Raw genomic sequence first — 25,988 nt, forward strand, 5'->3', positions numbered from 1 at the left:
GGGAGAGGAGGAGGAGGAGGAAGAGGAGGAGGAGGGGGTGTGGCGCCGCTAAATCAGTCCAGTGGCTGTGGTGATGTCATCTAGACGCGCATCGCCCTCGCCCGAGAAGGGGCCGCACTGGAAGAGAGAGAGAGAGAGAGGAGATATGAGCAGACAATTGCGCAGTTGCTTGCTTACCACCCTCTACTCTGTGGTCCACACATGACAGGCCTCACACATCACATCCCACATCGGTGTGGTCCTCACACATCACATCCCACATCAGTGTGGTCCTCACACATCACATCCCACATCGGTGTGGTCCTCACACATCACATCCCACATCAGTGTGGTCCTCACCCGCCGTACGTGCGGCTGCGCGGGGCTCCGGTCGCTGTCCGGTGCTGAAAGGATCGGAGGCGATGACGTCTGCGGCTGCTATGGCGGCAACAACACCACCAGCTACACCAGCTACACCACCACCAGGACGCGGTGCTCGCCTGTCTTACTGCGCACAGACACTGCGCATAGACGCATTCATTATTTCTTTCTCTCTCTCTCTCTTTCGTTGATGTAGGTGGAAATCTCTCTCTCTCCCTCTCCCCACACTCTCTCTCTCTCTTGCTCTCTCTCTCCCTCGCTCCCCCTCCCCCCCACCCCTTGTTTACACAGGCACCACAGGCCAGTGAGTCATGCGGCACGGCTGCACATCGCCGAGACACTTCAGACGTCCGTGATGCCGTGCGCCATTGTCACGTAGTTCGATGCCGAGTTGGTGCAACGGCCTGCTGGGCATCCATTTAAACTGGTACGGTGCACCGGCCAGCCCTAGGGGGCAGTACAGAGTCCTGGCAGTCACCAAAGTGACGTAAGAGGCGAGGACAGCCAACATAACAGGCGCCGTGTTTGCTACCAAGGACATGTGCACCATGTTTGCTACCAAGGACACGTTTGCTACCAAGGACATGTGCACCATGTTTGCTACCAAGGACATGTGCACCATGTTTGCTACCAAGGACATGTGCACCGTGTTTGCTAAATAGGACATGTGCACCATGTTTTCTACCAAGGACATGTGCACCATGTTTGCTACCAAGTAAATGTGCGCCATGTTTGCTACCAAGGACATGTGCATCATGTTTGCTACCAAGGACATGTGCGCCATGTTTGTTACCAAGGACATGTGCACCATGTTTGCTACCAAGGACATGTGCATCATGTTTGCTAACAAGGACGTGTGCACCATGTTTGCTACCAAGGACATGTGCACCATGTTTGCTACAAAGGACATGTGCGCCATGTTTGCTACCAAGGACATGTGCACCATGTTTGCTACAAAGGAAATGTGCACCATGTTTGCTACCAAGGACATGTGCACCATGTTTGCTACCAAGGACATGTGCACCATGTTTGTTACCAAGGACATGTGTACCATGTTTGTTACCAAGGACACATTTGCTACCAAGGACATGTGCATCATGTTTGCTACCAAGGACATGTGCACCATGTTTGCTACCAAGGACATGTGCACCATGTTTGCTACCAAGGACATGTGTACCATGTTTGCTACCAAGGACATGTGCACCATGTTTGTTACCAAGGACACATTTGCTACCAAGGACATGTGCATCATGTTTGCTACCAAGGACATGTGCACCATGTTTGCTACCAAGGACATGTGCACCATGTTTGCTACCAAGGACATGTGTACCATGTTTGCTACCAAGGACATGTGCACCATGTTTGCTACCAAGGACATGTGCACCATGTTTGCTACCAAGGACATGTGTACCATGTTTGTTACCAAGGACATGTGTACCATGTTTGCTACCAAGGACATGTGCACCATGTTTGCTACCAAGGACACGTGCACCATGTTTGCTACCAAGGACACGTGCACCATGTTTGCTACCAAGGACATGTGCACCATGTTTGTTACCAAGGACATGTGTACCATGTTTGCTACCAAGGACATGTGCACCATGTTTGCTACCAAGGACATGTGCACCATGTTTGCTACCAAGGACATGTGCACCATGTTTGCTACCAAGGACATGTGCACCATGTTTGTTACCAAGGACATGTGTACCATGTTTGCTACCAAGGACATGTGTACCATGTTTGCTACCAAGGACATGTGCACCATGTTTGCTACCAAGGACATGTGCACCATGTTTGCTACCAAGGACATGTGCACCATGTTTGCTACCAAGGACACGTGCACCATGTTTGCTACCAAGGACACGTGCACCATGTTTGCTACCAAGGACATGTGCACCATGTTTGTTACCAAGGACATGTGTACCATGTTTGCTACCAAGGACATGTGCACCATGTTTGCTACCAAGGACACGTGCACCATGTTTGCTACCAAGGACACGTGCACCATGTTTGCTACCAAGGACATGTGCACCATGTTTGTTACCAAGGACATGTGTACCATGTTTGCTACCAAGGACATGTGCACCATGTTTGCTACCAAGGACATGTGCGCCATGTTTGCTACCAAGGACATGTGCACCATGTTTGTTACCAAGGACATGTGTACCATGTTTGCTACCAAGGACATGTGTACCATGTTTGCTACCAAGGACATGTGCACCATGTTTGCTACCAAGGACATGTGCACCATGTTTGCTACCAAGGACATGTGCACCATGTTGGCTACCAAGGACATGTGCATCATGTTTGCTACCAAGGACATGTGCACCATGTTTGCTACCAAGGACATGTGCACCATGTTTGCTACCAAGGACATGTGCGCCATGTAAGGACATGTGCACCATGTTTGCTACCAAGGACATGTGCACCATGTTGGCTACCAAGGACATGTGCATCATGTTTGCTACCAAGGACATGTGCGCCATGTTTGTTACCAAGGACATGTGTACCATGTTTGCTACCAAGGACATGTGCATCATGTTTGCTACCAAGGACATGTGCGCCATGTTTGTTACCAAGGACATGTGCGCCATGTTTGTTACCAAGGACATGTGCACCATGTTTGCTACCAAGGACATGTGCATCATGTTTGCTACCAAGGACATGTGCACCATGTTGGCTACCAAGGAAATGTGCACCATGTTTGTTACCAAGGACATGTGCACCATGTTTGTTACCAAGGACATGTGCACCATGTTTGCTACCAAGGACATGTGCACGATGTTTGCTACCAAGGACATGTGCATCATGTTTGCTACCAAGGACATGTGCACCATGTTTGCTAACAAGGACATGTGCACCATGTTTGCTACCAAGGACATGTGCACCATGTTTGCTACCAAGGACATGTGCATCATGTTTGCTACCAAGGACATGTGCACCATGTTTGCTACCAAGGACATGTGCACCATGTTTGCTACCAAGGACATGTGCGCCATGTTTGCTACCAAGGACATGTGCACCGTGTTTGCTACAAAGGACATGTGCACCATGTTTGCTAACAAGGACATGTGCGCCATGTTTGTTACCAAGGACATGTGCGCCATGTTTGCTACCAAGGACATGTGCACCATGTAAGGACATGTGCGCCATGTTTGCTACCAAGGACATGTGCACCATGTTTGCTACCAAGGACATGTGCACCATGTTTGCTAACAAGGACATGTGCGCCATGTTTGTTACCAAGGACATGTGCGCCATGTTTGCTACCAAGGACATGTGCACCATGTAAGGACATGTGCATCATGTTTGCTAACAAGGACATGTGCGCCATGTTTGCTACCAAGGACATGTGCACCATGTTTGCTACCAAGGACATGTGCACCATGTTTGCTACCAAGGACATGTGCACCATGTTGGCTACCAAGGACATGTGCACCATGTTTGTTACCAAGGACATGTGCACCATGTTTGCTACCAAGGACATGTGCATCATGTTTGCTACCAAGGACATGTGCACCATGTTGGCTACCAAGGAAATGTGCACCATGTTTGTTACCAAGGACATGTGCGCCATGTTTGTTACCAAGGACATGTGCATCATGTTTGCTACCAAGGACATGTGCATCATGTTTGCTACCAAGGACATGTGCACCATGTTTGCTACCAAGGACATGTGCATCATGTTTGCTAACAAGGACGTGTGCACCATGTTTGCTACCAAGGACATGTGCACCATGTTTGCTACCAAGGACATGTGCACCATGTTTGCTACCAAGGACATGTGCACCATGTTTGCTACCAAGGACATGTGCACCATGTTTGCTAACAAGGACATGTGCATCATGTTTGCTAACAAGGACATGTGCACCATGTTTGTTACCAAGGACATGTGCACCATGTTTGCTACAAAGGAAATGTGCACCATGTTTGCTACCAAGGACATGTGCACCATGTTTGCTACCAAGGACATGTGCACCATGTTTGTTACCAAGGACATGTGCACCATGTTTGCTACCAAGGACATGTGCACCATGTTTGTTACCAAGGACATGTGCACCATGTTTGCTACAAAGGAAATGTGCACCATGTTTGCTACCAAGGACATGTGCACCATGTTTGCTACCAAGGACATGTGCACCCTGTTTGCTGCAAAGGACATGTGCACCATGTTTGCTACCAAGGACATGTGCACCGTGTTTGCTACCAAGGACACGTGCACCATGTTTGCTACCAAGGACATGTGCACCATGTTTGCTACCAAGGACATGTGCACCATGTTTGCTACCAAGGACATGTGCACCATGTTTGCTACCAAGGACATGTGCATCATGTTTGCTAACAAGGACGTGTGCACCATGTTTGCTACCAAGGACATGTGCACCATGTTTGCTAACAAGGACATGTGCATCATGTTTGCTAACAAGGACGTGTGCGCCATGTTTGCTACAAAGGACATGTGCGCCATGTTTGCTAACAAGGACATGTGCACCATGTTTGCTACCAAGGACATGTGCACCATGTTTGCTACCAAGGACATGTGCACCATGTAAGGACATGTGCATCATGTTTGCTAACAAGGACATGTGCGCCATGTTTGCTACCAAGGACATGTGCACCATGTTTACTACCAAGGACATGTGCGCCATGTTTGTTACCAAGGACATGTGCGCCATGTTTGCTACCAAGGACATGTGCACCATGTAAGGACATGTGCATCATGTTTGCTAACAAGGACATGTGCGCCATGTTTGCTACCAAGGACATGTGCATCATGTTTGCTACCAAGGACATGTGCACCATGTTTACTACCAAGGACATGTGCGCCATGTTTGCTAACAAGGACATGTGCACCGTGTTTGCTACCAAGGACATGTGCACCATGTTTGCTACCAAGGACATGTGCACCATGTTGGCTACCAAGGAAATGTGCACCATGTAAGGACATGTGCACCATGTTTGCTACCAAGGACATGTGCACCATGTTTGCTACCAAGGACATGTGCATCATGTTTGCTGCCAAGGACATGTGCACCATGTTGGCTACCAAGGAAATGTGCACCATGTTGGCTACCAAGGACATGTGCGCCATGTAAGGACATGTGCACCATGTTTGCTACCAAGGACATGTGCACCATGTTTGCTACCAAGGACATGTGCATCATGTTTGCTGCCAAGGACATGTGCACCATGTTGGCTACCAAGGAAATGTGCACCATGTTTGCTACCAAGGACATGTGCACCATGTTGGCTACCAAGGACATGTGCATCATGTTTGCTACCAAGGACATGTGCATCATGTTTGCTACCAAGGACATGTGCGCCATGTTTGTTACCAAGGACATGTGCACCATGTTTGCTACCAAGGACATGTGCATCATGTTTGCTACCAAGGACATGTGCGCCATGTTTGCTACCAAGGACATGTGCACCATGTTTGCTACCAAGGACATGTGCACCATGTTTGCTACCAAGGACACATTTGCTACCAAGGACATGTGCACCATGTTTGCTACCAAGGACATGTGCACCATGTTTGTTACCAAGGACACATTTGCTACCAAGGACATGTGCATCATGTTTGCTACCAAGGACATGTGCACCATGTTTGCTACCAAGGACATGTGCACCATGTTTGTTACCAAGGACATGTGTACCATGTTTGTTACCAAGGACACATTTGCTACCAAGGACATGTGCATCATGTTTGCTACCAAGGACATGTGCACCATGTTTGCTACCAAGGACATGTGCACCATGTTTGCTACCAAGGACATGTGTACCATGTTTGCTACCAAGGACATGTGCACCATGTTTGTTACCAAGGACACATTTGCTACCAAGGACATGTGCATCATGTTTGCTACCAAGGACATGTGCACCATGTTTGCTACCAAGGACATGTGCACCATGTTTGCTACCAAGGACATGTGTACCATGTTTGCTACCAAGGACATGTGCACCATGTTTGCTACCAAGGACATGTGCACCATGTTTGCTACCAAGGACATGTGTACCATGTTTGTTACCAAGGACATGTGTACCATGTTTGCTACCAAGGACATGTGCACCATGTTTGCTACCAAGGACACGTGCACCATGTTTGCTACCAAGGACACGTGCACCATGTTTGCTACCAAGGACATGTGCACCATGTTTGTTACCAAGGACATGTGTACCATGTTTGCTACCAAGGACATGTGCACCATGTTTGCTACCAAGGACATGTGCACCATGTTTGCTACCAAGGACATGTGCACCATGTTTGCTACCAAGGACATGTGCACCATGTTTGTTACCAAGGACATGTGTACCATGTTTGCTACCAAGGACATGTGTACCATGTTTGCTACCAAGGACATGTGCACCATGTTTGCTACCAAGGACATGTGCACCATGTTTGCTACCAAGGACATGTGCACCATGTTTGCTACCAAGGACACGTGCACCATGTTTGCTACCAAGGACACGTGCACCATGTTTGCTACCAAGGACATGTGCACCATGTTTGTTACCAAGGACATGTGTACCATGTTTGCTACCAAGGACATGTGCACCATGTTTGCTACCAAGGACACGTGCACCATGTTTGCTACCAAGGACACGTGCACCATGTTTGCTACCAAGGACATGTGCACCATGTTTGTTACCAAGGACATGTGTACCATGTTTGCTACCAAGGACATGTGCACCATGTTTGCTACCAAGGACATGTGCACCATGTTTGCTACCAAGGACATGTGCACCATGTTTGTTACCAAGGACATGTGTACCATGTTTGCTACCAAGGACATGTGTACCATGTTTGCTACCAAGGACATGTGCACCATGTTTGCTACCAAGGACATGTGCACCATGTTTGCTACCAAGGACATGTGCACCATGTTGGCTACCAAGGACATGTGCATCATGTTTGCTACCAAGGACATGTGCACCATGTTTGCTACCAAGGACATGTGCACCATGTTTGCTACCAAGGACATGTGCGCCATGTAAGGACATGTGCACCATGTTTGCTACCAAGGACATGTGCATCATGTTTGCTACCAAGGACATGTGCGCCATGTTTGTTACCAAGGACATGTGCGCCATGTTTGTTACCAAGGACATGTGCACCATGTTTGCTACCAAGGACATGTGCATCATGTTTGCTACCAAGGACATGTGCACCATGTTGGCTACCAAGGAAATGTGCACCATGTTTGTTACCAAGGACATGTGCACCATGTTTGTTACCAAGGACATGTGCACCATGTTTGCTACCAAGGACATGTGCACGATGTTTGCTACCAAGGACATGTGCATCATGTTTGCTACCAAGGACATGTGCACCATGTTTGCTAACAAGGACATGTGCACCATGTTTGCTACCAAGGACATGTGCACCATGTTTGCTACCAAGGACATGTGCATCATGTTTGCTACCAAGGACATGTGCACCATGTTTGCTACCAAGGACATGTGCATCATGTTTGCTAACAAGGACGTGTGCACCATGTTTGCTACCAAGGACATGTGCACCATGTTTGCTAACAAGGACATGTGCATCATGTTTGCTAACAAGGACGTGTGCACCATGTTTGCTACAAAGGACATGTGCGCCATGTTTGCTACCAAGGACATGTGCACCATGTTTGCTACCAAGGACATGTGCACCATGTTTGCTAACAAGGACATGTGCGCCATGTTTGTTACCAAGGACATGTGCGCCATGTTTGCTACCAAGGACATGTGCACCATGTAAGGACATGTGCGCCATGTTTGCTACCAAGGACATGTGCACCATGTTTGCTACCAAGGACATGTGAACCATGTTTGCTAACAAGGACATGTGCGCCATGTTTGTTACCAAGGACATGTGCGCCATGTTTTCTACCAAGGACATGTGCACCATGTAAGGACATGTGCATCATGTTTGCTAACAAGGACATGTGCGCCATGTTTGCTACCAAGGACATGTGCACCATGTTTGCTACCAAGGACATGTGCACCATGTTTGCTACCAAGGACATGTGCACCATGTTGGCTACCAAGGACATGTGCACCATGTTTGTTACCAAGGACATGTGCACCATGTTTGCTACCAAGGACATGTGCATCATGTTTGCTACCAAGGACATGTGCACCATGTTGGCTACCAAGGAAATGTGCACCATGTTGGCTACCAAGGACATGTGCACCATGTTTGCTACCAAGGACATGTGCATCATGTTTGCTACCAAGGACATGTGCACCATGTTGGCTACCAAGGAAATGTGCACCATGTTGGCTACCAAGGACATGTGCGCCATGTTTGTTACCAAGGACATGTGCATCATGTTTGCTACCAAGGACATGTGCATCATGTTTGCTACCAAGGACATGTGCACCATGTTTGCTACCAAGGACATGTGCATCATGTTTGCTAACAAGGACGTGTGCACCATGTTTGCTACCAAGGACATGTGCACCATGTTTGCTACCAAGGACATGTGCACCATGTTTGCTACCAAGGACATGTGCACCATGTTTGCTACCAAGGACATGTGCACCATGTTTGCTAACAAGGACATGTGCATCATGTTTGCTAACAAGGACATGTGCACCATGTTTGTTACCAAGGACATGTGCACCATGTTTGCTACAAAGGAAATGTGCACCATGTTTGCTACCAAGGACATGTGCACCATGTTTGCTACCAAGGACATGTGCACCATGTTTGTTACCAAGGACATGTGCACCATGTTTGCTACCAAGGACATGTGCACCATGTTTGTTACCAAGGACATGTGCACCATGTTTGCTACAAAGGAAATGTGCACCATGTTTGCTACCAAGGACATGTGCACCATGTTTGCTACCAAGGACATGTGCACCCTGTTTGCTGCAAAGGACATGTGCACCATGTTTGCTACCAAGGACATGTGCACCGTGTTTGCTACCAAGGACACGTGCACCATGTTTGCTACCAAGGACATGTGCACCATGTTTGCTACCAAGGACATGTGCACCATGTTTGCTACCAAGGACATGTGCACCATGTTTGCTACCAAGGACATGTGCATCATGTTTGCTAACAAGGACGTGTGCACCATGTTTGCTACCAAGGACATGTGCACCATGTTTGCTAACAAGGACATGTGCATCATGTTTGCTAACAAGGACGTGTGCACCATGTTTGCTACAAAGGACATGTGCGCCATGTTTGCTAACAAGGACATGTGCGCCATGTTTGCTACCAAGGACATGTGCACCATGTAAGGACATGTGCATCATGTTTGCTAACAAGGACATGTGCGCCATGTTTGCTACCAAGGACATGTGCACCATGTTTACTACCAAGGACATGTGCGCCATGTTTGCTAACAAGGACATGTGCACCGTGTTTGCTACCAAGGACATGTGCACCATGTTTGCTACCAAGGACATGTGCACCATGTTGGCTACCAAGGAAATGTGCACCATGTAAGGACATGTGCACCATGTTTGCTACCAAGGACATGTGCACCATGTTTGCTACCAAGGACATGTGCACCATGTTGGCTACCAAGGAAATGTGCACCATGTTGGCTACCAAGGACATGTGCGCCATGTTTGCTACCAAGGACATGTGCACCATGTTTGCTACCAAGGACATGTGCATCATGTTTGCTGCCAAGGACATGTGCACCATGTTGGCTACCAAGGAAATGTGCACCATGTTGGCTACCAAGGACATGTGCGCCATGTAAGGACATGTGCACCATGTTTGCTACCAAGGACATGTGCACCATGTTTGCTACCAAGGACATGTGCATCATGTTTGCTGCCAAGGACATGTGCACCATGTTGGCTACCAAGGAAATGTGCACCATGTTTGCTACCAAGGACATGTGCACCATGTTGGCTACCAAGGACATGTGCATCATGTTTGCTACCAAGGACATGTGCGCCATGTTTGTTACCAAGGACATGTGCACCATGTTTGCTACCAAGGACATGTGCATCATGTTTGCTACCAAGGACATGTGCGCCATGTTTGCTACCAAGGACATGTGCACCATGTTTGCTACCAAGGACATGTGCACCATGTTTGCTACCAAGGACACATTTGCTACCAAGGACATGTGCACCATGTTTGCTACCAAGGACATGTGCACCATGTTTGTTACCAAGGACACATTTGCTACCAAGGACATGTGCATCATGTTTGCTACCAAGGACATGTGCACCATGTTTGCTACCAAGGACATGTGCACCATGTTTGCTACCAAGGACATGTGTACCATGTTTGCTACCAAGGACATGTGCACCATGTTTGCTACCAAGGACATGTGCACCATGTTTGCTACCAAGGACATGTGTACCATGTTTGTTACCAAGGACATGTGTACCATGTTTGCTACCAAGGACACGTGCACCATGTTTGCTACCAAGGACACGTGCACCATGTTTGCTACCAAGGACACGTGCACCATGTTTGCTACCAAGGACATGTGCACCATGTTTGTTACCAAGGACATGTGTACCATGTTTGCTACCAAGGACATGTGCACCATGTTTGCTACCAAGGACATGTGCACCATGTTTGCTACCAAGGACATGTGCACCATGTTTGCTACCAAGGACATGTGCACCATGTTTGTTACCAAGGACATGTGTACCATGTTTGCTACCAAGGACATGTGTACCATGTTTGCTACCAAGGACATGTGCACCATGTTTGCTACCAAGGACATGTGCACCATGTTTGCTACCAAGGACACGTGCACCATGTTTGCTACCAAGGACACGTGCACCATGTTTGCTACCAAGGACACGTGCACCATGTTTGCTACCAAGGACATGTGCACCATGTTTGTTACCAAGGACATGTGTACCATGTTTGCTACCAAGGACATGTGCACCATGTTTGCTACCAAGGACACGTGCACCATGTTTGCTACCAAGGACACGTGCACCATGTTTGCTACCAAGGACACGTGCACCATGTTTGTTACCAAGGACATGTGTACCATGTTTGCTACCAAGGACATGTGCACCATGTTTGCTACCAAGGACATGTGCACCATGTTTGCTACCAAGGACATGTGCACCATGTTTGTTACCAAGGACATGTGTACCATGTTTGCTACCAAGGACATGTGTACCATGTTTGCTACCAAGGACATGTGCACCATGTTTGCTACCAAGGACATGTGCACCATGTTTGCTACCAAGGACATGTGCACCATGTTGGCAACCAAGGACATGTGCATCATGTTTGCTACCAAGGACATGTGCACCATGTTTGCTACCAAGGACATGTGCACCATGTTTGCTACCAAGGACATGTGCGCCATGTAAGGACATGTGCACCATGTTTGCTACCAAGGACATGTGCACCATGTTGGCTACCAAGGACATGTGCATCATGTTTGCTACCAAGGACATGTGCGCCATGTTTGTTACCAAGGACATGTGTACCATGTTTGCTACCAAGGACATGTGCATCATGTTTGCTACCAAGGACATGTGCGCCATGTTTGTTACCAAGGACATGTGCGCCATGTTTGTTACCAAGGACATGTGCACCATGTTTGCTACCAAGGACATGTGCATCATGTTTGCTACCAAGGACATGTGCACCATGTTGGCTACCAAGGAAATGTGCACCATGTTTGTTACCAAGGACATGTGCACCATGTTTGTTACCAAGGACATGTGCACCATGTTTGCTACCAAGGACATGTGCACGATGTTTGCTACCAAGGACATGTGCATCATGTTTGCTACCAAGGACATGTGCACCATGTTTGCTAACAAGGACATGTGCACCATGTTTGCTACCAAGGACATGTGCACCATGTTTGCTACCAAGGACATGTGCATCATGTTTGCTACCAAGGACATGTGCACCATGTTTGCTACCAAGGACATGTGCATCATGTTTGCTAACAAGGACGTGTGCACCATGTTTGCTACAAAGGACATGTGCGCCATGTTTGCTACCAAGGACATGTGCATCATGTTTGCTACCAAGGACATGTGCACCATGTTTGCTAACAAGGACATGTGCGCCATGTTTGTTACCAAGGACATGTGCGCCATGTTTGCTACCAAGGACATGTGCACCATGTAAGGACATGTGCGCCATGTTTGCTACCAAGGACATGTGCACCATGTTTGCTACCAAGGACATGTGCACCATGTTTGCTAACAAGGACATGTGCGCCATGTTTGTTACCAAGGACATGTGCGCCATGTTTGCTACCAAGGACATGTGCACCATGTAAGGACATGTGCATCATGTTTGCTAACAAGGACATGTGCGCCATGTTTGCTACCAAGGACATGTGCACCATGTTTGCTACCAAGGACATGTGCACCATGTTTGCTACCAAGGACATGTGCACCATGTTGGCTACCAAGGACATGTGCACCATGTTTGTTACCAAGGACATGTGCACCATGTTTGCTACCAAGGACATGTGCATCATGTTTGCTACCAAGGACATGTGCACCATGTTGGCTACCAAGGAAATGTGCACCATGTTTGTTACCAAGGACATGTGCGCCATGTTTGTTACCAAGGACATGTGCATCATGTTTGCTACCAAGGACATGTGCATCATGTTTGCTACCAAGGACATGTGCACCATGTTTGCTACCAAGGACATGTGCATCATGTTTGCTAACAAGGACGTGTGCACCATGTTTGCTACCAAGGACATGTGCACCATGTTTGCTACCAAGGACATGTGCACCATGTTTGCTACCAAGGACATGTGCACCATGTTTGCTACCAAGGACATGTGCACCATGTTTGCTAACAAGGACATGTGCATCATGTTTGCTAACAAGGACATGTGCACCATGTTTGTTACCAAGGACATGTGCACCATGTTTGCTACAAAGGAAATGTGCACCATGTTTGCTACCAAGGACATGTGCACCATGTTTGCTACCAAGGACATGTGCACCATGTTTGTTACCAAGGACATGTGCACCATGTTTGCTACCAAGGACATGTGCACCATGTTTGTTACCAAGGACATGTGCACCATGTTTGCTACAAAGGAAATGTGCACCATGTTTGCTACCAAGGACATGTGCACCATGTTTGCTACCAAGGACATGTGCACCCTGTTTGCTGCAAAGGACATGTGCACCATGTTTGCTACCAAGGACATGTGCACCGTGTTTGCTACCAAGGACACGTGCACCATGTTTGCTACCAAGGACATGTGCACCATGTTTGCTACCAAGGACATGTGCACCATGTTTGCTACCAAGGACATGTGCACCATGTTTGCTACCAAGGACATGTGCATCATGTTTGCTAACAAGGACGTGTGCACCATGTTTGCTACCAAGGACATGTGCACCATGTTTGCTAACAAGGACATGTGCATCATGTTTGCTAACAAGGACGTGTGCACCATGTTTGCTACAAAGGACATGTGCGCCATGTTTGTTACCAAGGACATGTGCGCCATGTTTGCTACCAAGGACATGTGCACCATGTAAGGACATGTGCATCATGTTTGCTAACAAGGACATGTGCGCCATGTTTGCTACCAAGGACATGTGCACCATGTTTACTACCAAGGACATGTGCGCCATGTTTGCTAACAAGGACATGTGCACCGTGTTTGCTACCAAGGACATGTGCACCATGTTTGCTACCAAGGACATGTGCACCATGTTGGCTACCAAGGAAATGTGCACCATGTAAGGACATGTGCACCATGTTTGCTACCAAGGACATGTGCACCATGTTTGCTACCAAGGACATGTGCATCATGTTTGCTGCCAAGGACATGTGCACCATGTTGGCTACCAAGGAAATGTGCACCATGTTGGCTACCAAGGACATGTGCGCCATGTAAGGACATGTGCACCATGTTTGCTACCAAGGACATGTGCACCATGTTTGCTACCAAGGACATGTGCATCATGTTTGCTGCCAAGGACATGTGCACCATGTTGGCTACCAAGGAAATGTGCACCATGTTTGCTACCAAGGACATGTGCACCATGTTGGCTACCAAGGACATGTGCATCATGTTTGCTACCAAGGACATGTGCGCCATGTTTGTTACCAAGGACATGTGCACCATGTTTGCTACCAAGGACATGTGCATCATGTTTGCTACCAAGGACATGTGCGCCATGTTTGCTACCAAGGACATGTGCACCATGTTTGCTACCAAGGACATGTGCACCATGTTTGCTACCAAGGACACATTTGCTACCAAGGACATGTGCACCATGTTTGCTACCAAGGACATGTGCACCATGTTTGTTACCAAGGACACATTTGCTACCAAGGACATGTGCATCATGTTTGCTACCAAGGACATGTGCACCATGTTTGCTACCAAGGACATGTGCACCATGTTTGTTACCAAGGACATGTGTACCATGTTTGTTACCAAGGACACATTTGCTACCAAGGACATGTGCATCATGTTTGCTACCAAGGACATGTGCACCATGTTTGCTACCAAGGACATGTGCACCATGTTTGCTACCAAGGACATGTGCACCATGTTTGCTACCAAGGACATGTGTACCATGTTTGCTACCAAGGACATGTGCACCATGTTTGTTACCAAGGACACATTTGCTACCAAGGACATGTGCATCATGTTTGCTACCAAGGACATGTGCACCATGTTTGCTACCAAGGACATGTGCACCATGTTTGCTACCAAGGACATGTGTACCATGTTTGCTACCAAGGACATGTGCACCATGTTTGCTACCAAGGACATGTGCACCATGTTTGCTACCAAGGACATGTGTACCATGTTTGTTACCAAGGACATGTGTACCATGTTTGCTACCAAGGACATGTGCACCATGTTTGCTACCAAGGACACGTGCACCATGTTTGCTACCAAGGACACGTGCACCATGTTTGCTACCAAGGACATGTGCACCATGTTTGTTACCAAGGACATGTGTACCATGTTTGCTACCAAGGACATGTGCACCATGTTTGCTACCAAGGACATGTGCACCATGTTTGCTACCAAGGACATGTGCACCATGTTTGCTACCAAGGACATGTGCACCATGTTTGTTACCAAGGACATGTGTACCATGTTTGCTACCAAGGACATGTGTACCATGTTTGCTACCAAGGACATGTGCACCATGTTTGCTACCAAGGACATGTGCACCATGTTTGCTACCAAGGACATGTGCACCATGTTTGCTACCAAGGACACGTGCACCATGTTTGCTACCAAGGACACGTGCACCATGTTTGCTACCAAGGACATGTGCACCATGTTTGTTACCAAGGACATGTGTACCATGTTTGCTACCAAGGACATGTGCACCATGTTTGCTACCAAGGACACGTGCACCATGTTTGCTACCAAGGACACGTGCACCATGTTTGCTACCAAGGACATGTGCACCATGTTTGTTACCAAGGACATGTGTACCATGTTTGCTACCAAGGACATGTGCACCATGTTTGCTACCAAGGACATGTGCACCATGTTTGCTACCAAGGACATGTGCACCATGTTTGTTACCAAGGACATGTGTACCATGTTTGCTACCAAGGACATGTGTACCATGTTTGCTACCAAGGACATGTGCACCATGTTTGCTACCAAGGACATGTGCACCATGTTTGCTACCAAGGACATGTGCACCATGTTGGCTACCAAGGACATGTGCATCATGTTTGCTACCAAGGACATGTGCACCATGTTTGCTACCAAGGACATGTGCACCATGTTTGCTACCAAGGACATGTGCGCCATGTAAGGACATGTGCACCATGTTTGCTACCAAGGACATGTGCGCCATGTAAGGACATGTGCACCATGTTGGCTACCAAGGACATGTGCACCATGTTTGCTACCAAGGACACGTGCATCATGTTTGCTACCAAGGACATGTGCGCCATGTTTGTTACCAAGGACATGTGTACCATGTTTGCTACCAAGGACATGTGCATCATGTTTGCTACCAAGGACATGTGCGCCATGTTTGTTACCAAGGACATGTGCGCCATGTTTGTTACCAAGGACATGTGCACCATGTTTGCTACCAAGGACATGTGCATCATGTTTGCTACCAAGGACATGTGCACCATGTTGGCTACCAAGGAAATGTGCACCATGTTTGTTACCAAGGACATGTGCACCATGTTTGTTACCAAGGACATGTGCACCATGTTTGCTACCAAGGACATGTGCACGATGTTTGCTACCAAGGACATGTGCATCATGTTTGCTACCAAGGACATGTGCACCATGTTTGCTAACAAGGACATGTGCACCATGTTTGCTACCAAGGACATGTGCACCATGTTTGCTACCAAGGACATGTGCATCATGTTTGCTACCAAGGACATGTGCACCATGTTTGCTACCAAGGACATGTGCATCATGTTTGCTAACAAGGACGTGTGCACCATGTTTGCTACCAAGGACATGTGCACCATGTTTGCTACCAAGGACATGTGCACCATGTTTGCTAACAAGGACATGTGCGCCATGTTTGTTACCAAGGACATGTGCGCCATGTTTGCTACCAAGGACATGTGCACCATGTAAGGACATGTGCGCCATGTTTGCTACCAAGGACATGTGCACCATGTTTGCTACCAAGGACATGTGCACCATGTTTGCTAACAAGGACATGTGCGCCATGTTTGTTACCAAGGACATGTGCGCCATGTTTGCTACCAAGGACATGTGCACCATGTAAGGACATGTGCATCATGTTTGCTAACAAGGACATGTGCGCCATGTTTGCTACCAAGGACATGTGCACCATGTTTGCTACCAAGGACATGTGCACCATGTTTGCTACCAAGGACATGTGCACCATGTTGGCTACCAAGGACATGTGCACCATGTTTGTTACCAAGGACATGTGCACCATGTTTGCTACCAAGGACATGTGCACCGTGTTTGCTACCAAGGACATGTGCACCATGTTTGCTACCAAGGACATGTGCATCATGTTTGCTACCAAGGACATGTGCACCATGTTGGCTACCAAGGAAATGTGCACCATGTTTGTTACCAAGGACATGTGCGCCATGTTTGTTACCAAGGACATGTGCATCATGTTTGCTACCAAGGACATGTGCACCATGTTTGCTACCAAGGACATGTGCATCATGTTTGCTAACAAGGACGTGTGCACCATGTTTGCTACCAAGGACATGTGCACCATGTTTGCTACCAAGGACATGTGCACCATGTTTGCTACCAAGGACATGTGCACCATGTTTGCTACCAAGGACATGTGCACCATGTTTGCTAACAAGGACATGTGCATCATGTTTGCTAACAAGGACATGTGCACCATGTTTGTTACCAAGGACATGTGCACCATGTTTGCTACAAAGGAAATGTGCACCATGTTTGCTACCAAGGACATGTGCACCATGTTTGCTACAAAGGAAATGTGCACCATGTTTGCTACCAAGGACATGTGCACCATGTTTGCTACCAAGGACATGTGCACCATGTTTGTTACCAAGGACATGTGCACCATGTTTGCTACCAAGGACATGTGCACCATGTTTGTTACCAAGGACATGTGCACCATGTTTGCTACAAAGGAAATGTGCACCATGTTTGCTACCAAGGACATGTGCACCATGTTTGCTACCAAGGACATGTGCACCCTGTTTGCTGCAAAGGACATGTGCACCATGTTTGCTACCAAGGACATGTGCACCGTGTTTGCTACCAAGGACACGTGCACCATGTTTGCTACCAAGGACATGTGCACCATGTTTGCTACCAAGGACATGTGCACCATGTTTGCTACCAAGGACATGTGCACCATGTTTGCTACCAAGGACATGTGCATCATGTTTGCTAACAAGGACGTGTGCACCATGTTTGCTAACAAGGACATGTGCATCATGTTTGCTAACAAGGACGTGTGCACCATGTTTGCTACAAAGGACATGTGCGCCATGTTTGCTAACAAGGACATGTGCGCCATGTTTGTTACCAAGGACATGTGCGCCATGTTTGCTACCAAGGACATGTGCACCATGTAAGGACATGTGCATCATGTTTGCTAACAAGGACATGTGCGCCATGTTTGCTACCAAGGACATGTGCACCATGTTTACTACCAAGGACATGTGCGCCATGTTTGCTAACAAGGACATGTGCACCGTGTTTGCTACCAAGGACATGTGCACCATGTTTGCTACCAAGGACATGTGCACCATGTTGGCTACCAAGGAAATGTGCACCATGTAAGGACATGTGCACCATGTTTGCTACCAAGGACATGTGCACCATGTTTGCTACCAAGGACATGTGCATCATGTTTGCTGCCAAGGACATGTGCACCATGTTGGCTACCAAGGAAATGTGCACCATGTTGGCTACCAAGGACATGTGCACCATGTTTGCTACCAAGGACATGTGCACCATGTTTGCTACCAAGGACATGTGCACCATGTTGGCTACCAAGGACATGTGCACCATGTTTGCTACCAAGGACATGTGCACCATGTTGGCTACCAAGGAAATGTGCACCATGTTTGTTACCAAGGACATGTGCGCCATGTTTGTTACCAAGGACATGTGCATCATGTTTGCTACCAAGGACATGTGCATCATGTTTGCTACCAAGGACATGTGCACCATGTTTGCTACCAAGGACATGTGCATCATGTTTGCTAACAAGGACGTGTGCACCATGTTTGCTACCAAGGACATGTGCACCATGTTTGCTACCAAGGACATGTGCACCATGTTTGCTACCAAGGACATGTGCACCATGTTTGCTACCAAGGACATGTGCACCATGTTTGCTAACAAGGACATGTGCATCATGTTTGCTAACAAGGACATGTGCACCATGTTTGTTACCAAGGACATGTGCACCATGTTTGCTACAAAGGAAATGTGCACCATGTTTGCTACCAAGGACATGTGCACCATGTTTGCTACCAAGGACATGTGCACCATGTTTGTTACCAAGGACATGTGCACCATGTTTGCTACCAAGGACATGTGCACCATGTTTGCTACCAAGGACATGTGCACCATGTTTGCTAACAAGGACGTGTGCATCATGTTTGCTACCAAGGACGTGTGCATCATGTTTGCTACCAAGGACATGTGCACCATGTTTGCTACCAAGGACATGTGCATCATGTTTGCTAACAAGGACGTGTGCACCATGTTTGCTACAAAGGACATGTGCGCCATGTTTGCTACCAAGGACATGTGCACCATGTTTGCTACCAAGGACATGTGCGCCATGTTTGTTACCAAGGACATGTGCGCCATGTTTGTTACCAAGGACATGTGCGCCATGTTTGCTAACAAGGACATGTGCGCCATGTTTGTTACCAAGGACATGTGCACCGTGTAAGGACATGTGCGCCATGTTTGCTACCAAGGACATGTGCACCATGTTTGCTACCAAGGACATGTGCACCATGTTTGCTAACAAGGACATGTGCGCCATGTTTGTTACCAAGGACATGTGCGCCATGTTTGCTACCAAGGACATGTGCACCATGTAAGGACATGTGCATCATGTTTGCTAACAAGGACATGTGCGCCATGTTTGCTACCAAGGACATGTGCACCATGTTTGCTACCAAGGACATGTGCACCATGTTTGCTACCAAGGACATGTGCACCATGTTGGCTACCAAGGACATGTGCACCATGTTTGTTACCAAGGACATGTGCACCATGTTTGCTACCAAGGACATGTGCATCATGTTTGCTACCAAGGACATGTGCATCATGTTTGCTACCAAGGACATGTGCATCATGTTTGCTACCAAGGACATGTGCACCATGTTTGCTACCAAGGACATGTGCATCATGTTTGCTAACAAGGACGTGTGCACCATGTTTGCTACCAAGGACATGTGCACCATGTTTGCTACCAAGGACATGTGCACCATGTTTGCTACCAAGGACATGTGCACCATGTTTGCTACCAAGGACATGTGCACCATGTTTGCTAACAAGGACATGTGCATCATGTTTGCTAACAAGGACATGTGCACCATGTTTGTTACCAAGGACATGTGCACCATGTTTGCTACAAAGGAAATGTGCACCATGTTTGCTACCAAGGACATGTGCACCATGTTTGCTACCAAGGACATGTGCACCATGTTTGCTAACAAGGACATGTGCATCATGTTTGCTAACAAGGACATGTGCACCATGTTTGTTACCAAGGACATGTGCACCATGTTTGCTACAAAGGAAATGTGCACCATGTTTGCTACCAAGGACATGTGCACCATGTTTGCTAACAAGGACATGTGCACCATGTTTGTTACCAAGGACATGTGCACCATGTTTGCTACAAAGGAAATGTGCACCATGTTTGCTACCAAGGACATGTGCACCATGTTTGCTACCAAGGACATGTGCACCCTGTTTGCTGCAAAGGACATGTGCACCATGTTTGCTACCAAGGACATGTGCACCGTGTTTGCTACCAAGGACACGTGCACCATGTTTGCTACCAAGGACATGTGCACCATGTTTGCTACCAAGGACATGTGCACCATGTTTGCTACCAAGGACATGTGCACCATGTTTGCTACCAAGGACATGTGCATCATGTTTGCTAACAAGGACGTGTGCACCATGTTTGCTACAAAGGACATGTGCGCCATGTTTGCTAACAAGGACATGTGCGCCATGTTTGTTACCAAGGACATGTGCGCCATGTTTGCTACCAAGGACATGTGCACCATGTAAGGACATGTGCATCATGTTTGCTAACAAGGACATGTGCGCCATGTTTGCTACCAAGGACATGTGCACCATGTTTACTACCAAGGACATGTGCGCCATGTTTGCTAACAAGGACATGTGCACCGTGTTTGCTACCAAGGACATGTGCACCATGTTTGCTACCAAGGACATGTGCACCATGTTGGCTACCAAGGAAATGTGCACCATGTAAGGACATGTGCACCATGTTTGCTACCAAGGACATGTGCACCATGTTTGCTACCAAGGACATGTGCATCATGTTTGCTGCCAAGGACATGTGCACCATGTTGGCTACCAAGGAAATGTGCACCATGTTGGCTACCAAGGACATGTGCGCCATGTAAGGACATGTGCACCATGTTTGCTACCAAGGACATGTGCACCATGTTTGCTACCAAGGACATGTGCATCATGTTTGCTGCCAAGGACATGTGCACCATGTTGGCTACCAAGGAAATGTGCACCATGTTTGCTACCAAGGACATGTGCACCATGTTGGCTACCAAGGACATGTGCATCATGTTTGCTACCAAGGACATGTGCGCCATGTTTGTTACCAAGGACATGTGCACCATGTTTGCTACCAAGGACATGTGCATCATGTTTGCTACCAAGGACATGTGCGCCATGTTTGCTACCAAGGACATGTGCACCATGTTTGCTACCAAGGACATGTGCACCATGTTTGCTACCAAGGACACATTTGCTACCAAGGACATGTGCACCATGTTTGCTACCAAGGACATGTGCACCATGTTTGTTACCAAGGACACATTTGCTACCAAGGACATGTGCATCATGTTTGCTACCAAGGACATGTGCACCATGTTTGCTACCAAGGACATGTGCACCATGTTTGTTACCAAGGACACATTTGCTACCAAGGACATGTGCATCATGTTTGCTACCAAGGACATGTGCACCATGTTTGCTACCAAGGACATGTGCACCATGTTTGCTACCAAGGACATGTGTACCATGTTTGCTACCAAGGACATGTGCACCATGTTTGTTACCAAGGACACATTTGCTACCAAGGACATGTGCATCATGTTTGCTACCAAGGACATGTGCACCATGTTTGCTACCAAGGACATGTGCACCATGTTTGCTACCAAGGACATGTGTACCATGTTTGCTACCAAGGACATGTGCACCATGTTTGCTACCAAGGACATGTGCACCATGTTTGCTACCAAGGACATGTGTACCATGTTTGTTACCAAGGACATGTGTACCATGTTTGCTACCAAGGACATGTGCACCATGTTTGCTACCAAGGACACGTGCACCATGTTTGCTACCAAGGACACGTGCACTATGTTTGCTACCAAGGACATGTGCACCATGTTTGTTACCAAGGACATGTGTACCATGTTTGCTACCAAGGACATGTGCACCATGTTTGCTACCAAGGACATGTGCACCATGTTTGCTACCAAGGACATGTGCACCATGTTTGCTACCAAGGACATGTGCACCATGTTTGTTACCAAGGACATGTGTACCATGTTTGCTACCAAGGACATGTGTACCATGTTTGCTACCAAGGACATGTGCACCATGTTTGCTACCAAGGACATGTGCACCATGTTTGCTACCAAGGACATGTGCACCATGTTTGCTACCAAGGACACGTGCACCATGTTTGCTACCAAGGACACGTGCACCATGTTTGCTACCAAGGACATGTGCACCATGTTTGTTACCAAGGACATGTGTACCATGTTTGCTACCAAGGACATGTGCACCATGTTTGCTACCAAGGACACGTGCACCATGTTTGCTACCAAGGACACGTGCACCATGTTTGCTACCAAGGACATGTGCACCATGTTTGTTACCAAGGACATGTGTACCATGTTTGCTACCAAGGACATGTGCACCATGTTTGCTACCAAGGACATGTGCACCATGTTTGCTACCAAGGACATGTGCACCATGTTTGTTACCAAGGACATGTGTACCATGTTTGCTACCAAGGACATGTGTACCATGTTTGCTACCAAGGACATGTGCACCATGTTTGCTACCAAGGACATGTGCACCATGTTTGCTACCAAGGACATGTGCACCATGTTGGCTACCAAGGACATGTGCATCATGTTTGCTACCAAGGACATGTGCACCATGTTTGCTACCAAGGACATGTGCACCATGTTTGCTACCAAGGACATGTGCGCCATGTAAGGACATGTGCACCATGTTGGCTACCAAGGACATGTGCATCATGTTTGCTACCAAGGACATGTGCGCCATGTTTGTTACCAAGGACATGTGTACCATGTTTGCTACCAAGGACATGTGCATCATGTTTGCTACCAAGGACATGTGCGCCATGTTTGTTACCAAGGACATGTGCGCCATGTTTGTTACCAAGGACATGTGCACCATGTTTGCTACCAAGGACATGTGCATCATGTTTGCTACCAAGGACATGTGCACCATGTTGGCTACCAAGGAAATGTGCACCATGTTTGTTACCAAGGACATGTGCACCATGTTTGTTACCAAGGACATGTGCACCATGTTTGCTACCAAGGACATGTGCACGATGTTTGCTACCAAGGACATGTGCATCATGTTTGCTACCAAGGACATGTGCACCATGTTTGTTACCAAGGACATGTGCACCATGTTTGCTACCAAGGACATGTGCACCATGTTTGCTACCAAGGACATGTGCATCATGTTTGCTACCAAGGACATGTGCACCATGTTTGCTACCAAGGACATGTGCATCATGTTTGCTAACAAGGACATGTGCACCATGTTTGCTACCAAGGACATGTGCATCATGTTTGCTAACAAGGACATGTGCACCATGTTTGCTACCAAGGACATGTGCACCATGTTTGCTAACAAGGACATGTGCGCCATGTTTGTTACCAAGGACATGTGCGCCATGTTTGCTACCAAGGACATGTGCACCATGTAAGGACATGTGCGCCATGTTTGCTACCAAGGACATGTGCACCATGTTTGCTACCAAGGACATGTGCACCATGTTTGCTAACAAGGACATGTGCGCCATGTTTGTTACCAAGGACATGTGCGCCATGTTTGCTACCAAGGACATGTGCACCATGTAAGGACATGTGCATCATGTTTGCTAACAAGGACATGTGCGCCATGTTTGCTACCAAGGACATGTGCACCATGTTTGCTACCAAGGACATGTGCACCATGTTTGCTACCAAGGACATGTGCACCATGTTGGCTACCAAGGACATGTGCACCATGTTTGTTACCAAGGACATGTGCACCATGTTTGCTACCAAGGACATGTGCATCATGTTTGCTACCAAGGACATGTGCACCATGTTGGCTACCAAGGAAATGTGCACCATGTTTGTTACCAAGGACATGTGCGCCATGTTTGTTACCAAGGACATGTGCATCATGTTTGCTACCAAGGACATGTGCATCATGTTTGCTACCAAGGACATGTGCACCATGTTTGCTACCAAGGACATGTGCATCATGTTTGCTAACAAGGACGTGTGCACCATGTTTGCTACCAAGGACATGTGCACCATGTTTGCTACCAAGGACATGTGCACCATGTTTGCTACCAAGGACATGTGCACCATGTTTGCTACCAAGGACATGTGCACCATGTTTGCTAACAAGGACATGTGCATCATGTTTGCTAACAAGGACATGTGCACCATGTTTGTTACCAAGGACATGTGCACCATGTTTGCTACAAAGGAAATGTGCACCATGTTTGCTACCAAGGACATGTGCACCATGTTTGCTACCAAGGACATGTGCACCATGTTTGTTACCAAGGACATGTGCACCATGTTTGCTACCAAGGACATGTGCACCATGTTTGTTACCAAGGACATGTGCACCATGTTTGCTACAAAGGAAATGTGCACCATGTTTGCTACCAAGGACATGTGCACCATGTTTGCTACCAAGGACATGTGCACCCTGTTTGCTGCAAAGGACATGTGCACCATGTTTGCTACCAAGGACATGTGCACCGTGTTTGCTACCAAGGACACGTGCACCATGTTTGCTACCAAGGACATGTGCACCATGTTTGCTACCAAGGACATGTGCACCATGTTTGCTACCAAGGACATGTGCACCATGTTTGCTACCAAGGACATGTGCATCATGTTTGCTAACAAGGACGTGTGCACCATGTTTGCTAACAAGGACATGTGCATCATGTTTGCTAACAAGGACGTGTGCACCATGTTTGCTACAAAGGACATGTGCGCCATGTTTGCTAACAAGGACATGTGCGCCATGTTTGTTACCAAGGACATGTGCGCCATGTTTGCTACCAAGGACATGTGCACCATGTAAGGACATGTGCATCATGTTTGCTAACAAGGACATGTGCGCCATGTTTGCTACCAAGGACATGTGCACCATGTTTACTACCAAGGACATGTGCGCCATGTTTGCTAACAAGGACATGTGCACCGTGTTTGCTACCAAGGACATGTGCACCATGTTTGCTACCAAGGACATGTGCACCATGTTGGCTACCAAGGAAATGTGCACCATGTAAGGACATGTGCACCATGTTTGCTACCAAGGACATGTGCACCATGTTTGCTACCAAGGACATGTGCATCATGTTTGCTGCCAAGGACATGTGCACCATGTTGGCTACCAAGGAAATGTGCACCATGTTGGCTACCAAGGACATGTGCGCCATGTAAGGACATGTGCACCATGTTTGCTACCAAGGACATGTGCACCATGTTGGCTACCAAGGACATGTGCATCATGTTTGCTACCAAGGACATGTGCGCCATGTTTGTTACCAAGGACATGTGCACCATGTTTGCTACCAAGGACATGTGCATCATGTTTGCTACCAAGGACATGTGCGCCATGTTTGCTACCAAGGACATGTGCACCATGTTTGCTACCAAGGACATGTGCATCATGTTT

At 47.6% G+C, this 25,988-nt stretch overlaps 1 protein-coding gene across 1 annotated transcript in view; it reads right to left on the bottom strand.

Moving 5' to 3' along the window:
- The window catches only part of LOC133550798 (dynamin-3-like), a 60,989-nt gene extending 60,468 nt beyond the window's left edge, over window positions 1-521 (bottom strand). Inside the window, exons 1-2 of the mRNA XM_061896842.1 lie at window positions 340-521; window positions 1-117 (exon numbers count right to left, since the gene is read on the bottom strand). The exon at window positions 1-117 is cut by the window's left edge and continues 174 nt beyond it. The gene's annotated coding sequence lies outside the window, so the exon portion shown is untranslated. The remainder of the gene's footprint in view (window positions 118-339) is intronic.
- Window positions 522-25,988: the final 25,467 nt, after the last annotated feature.

This window comes from Nerophis ophidion, linkage group LG04 (genome assembly GCF_033978795.1).
Source record: "Nerophis ophidion isolate RoL-2023_Sa linkage group LG04, RoL_Noph_v1.0, whole genome shotgun sequence".
Classification (NCBI taxonomy): Eukaryota; Metazoa; Chordata; class Actinopteri; order Syngnathiformes; family Syngnathidae; genus Nerophis; species Nerophis ophidion.